This window comes from Anneissia japonica, unplaced genomic scaffold (assembly GCF_011630105.1).
Source record: "Anneissia japonica isolate Jap-2015-1 unplaced genomic scaffold, ASM1163010v1 scaffold597_len517326_cov190, whole genome shotgun sequence".
NCBI lineage: Eukaryota > Metazoa > Echinodermata > Crinoidea > Comatulida > Comatulidae > Anneissia > Anneissia japonica.
Window position 1 is genome coordinate 52,168 of NW_022699214.1, and position 1,855 is coordinate 54,022.

The window sequence follows — 1,855 nt, forward strand, 5'->3', positions numbered from 1 at the left end:
ATATATTATATAAAATATTATATATTATATAAAATATTATATATTATATAAAATAATATATAAATATATAACGTAAAAAGCCATGTTATTTTTGCTAAATAATAAGTTAACAGATGGCGCCTCATAATGAACAAATAAGTTTGCAAGTATTGTGGCCGTTTTAGAGGGGGAGGGGGATGGCCGAATATTGGGAGACACTTGGCCTTTCCGGAGTGTCATTCAAACATCAAACTTATCAACTGAGAAATCAGAACTGCCAAGAATATAGGTTTGTCCAAGCACACGCACGTGTTGTCCCCAGGGTTGTCCCATAAATGCACGCGTGTATCTGTGTAGTGCTCTATTTTATGCCTCATGGTTGGTGACAGCATCATTCACACACCCACACCACACTATTTTATAGCTAGGCCTCTGCGTTATTTTTCTCTTTTTGATGAGAACTTTTTTTTTTCTCACCGATATAAACTTTAATTATTTTTTTTAATGCCTTATTATATACCAAAATATATTGCATGACACAACACTTCAGTTCTCTACTCATAGAGGGCGGTAGACAAAATATTGTTCAGATGGGTAAGCGTTATATGGCGACACTACTGCAGGTTCATGAATAATTAAGTAGCAATATAAATTGAATATTCATTTCACGTGACCTAGCCCGTATGTTATTGTCGATAAGGTCTAGTGAACACACACTTCTGCTGTCCTAGCCTACACACGAACTTTTTTTTTGCTTGTGTAAAGTAACAAAGTGAAATTATATAGGCTTAGCCTAGGCCTAGTATTCTTTGTATGTATATAAATATATATAACAACACCTGCAGTAGTGGTGCCCGTAATGCAATAGCAGTGCCCGTCTAAGGATTAATATATAAAATATAACAACACCTGCAGTAGCGTAGACTTGCCACAAGTCTCTAATTTATGGATTTTTCGTAGTACATTAGCGCATTTCGGAAAGCGCCACCAGCCTCAGTTTATGTTGAGAAACTTTTTTGATGAGAATTAGAGACTTGTAAAAGAGTGAGTCAAATCGAATGCAGACCGCTGGCCGTGACAAGCATGACGTAATTTTTAGGATGCCGTATTTGGCAATAGGGTGAATGTTATGACGGAAGGTCAACCAATCAAACGGTTCTCGTTTTGGTTCCACGAATGTAGAGAGAAGTCGGGAAGTTGGGACATGGTACCGTACGTGCAGGTGTGTGGAATATTGTGGTACATTGTTAATGGAGGAAAAGAAAACACCAACCAAAACGCCAAAAAAGCTGTATTCCAGAGAATTGTTTGTTCTGCGCACAAGATCGAGTGCGTGGAAAAGCTGCAGTCTAGAAAGTATTTGGTTTGCGAACCGTCTTAGGTTCACGCGAGGCCCAGTATTTTATTATTTTTAAAGACTAGAACATTTATCAGCCCACCACTAGGCCTAGGCCGACGGAAAAGCTGTCATGCTCTCGCAACTGCGACACAAAATTGAAGACAATGTATACCTGGATAAGCTATGGGAGTTGTCGCTGTATAAGAGACAGTTTTAAAAACAAGTGAATGTCACCAAAAAGAGGAGCAGCCCGTCTGTATTCCAAAGATCAAAGAGAAATTTGATTAGCGCGGCGAAACATGAATTAACCACCTACAGCTGGTGTAGTGGACGGGACGAGCTGGGCCTATGAGATTCGTCTCTAGATAAAATAATAATGGTACCAACGAGGCCAGAACTAATGTAAAGGTGCGTCAGTCTTTAAATTACTTATTAGAATTCTGTGTTTATCTTTCATTTATTGTTAAAATAAATGAAAGTGAATGACAGTAAGATAAAATGTAAACCATAAAACTACTTTTTTAGGAGGGCTATAGT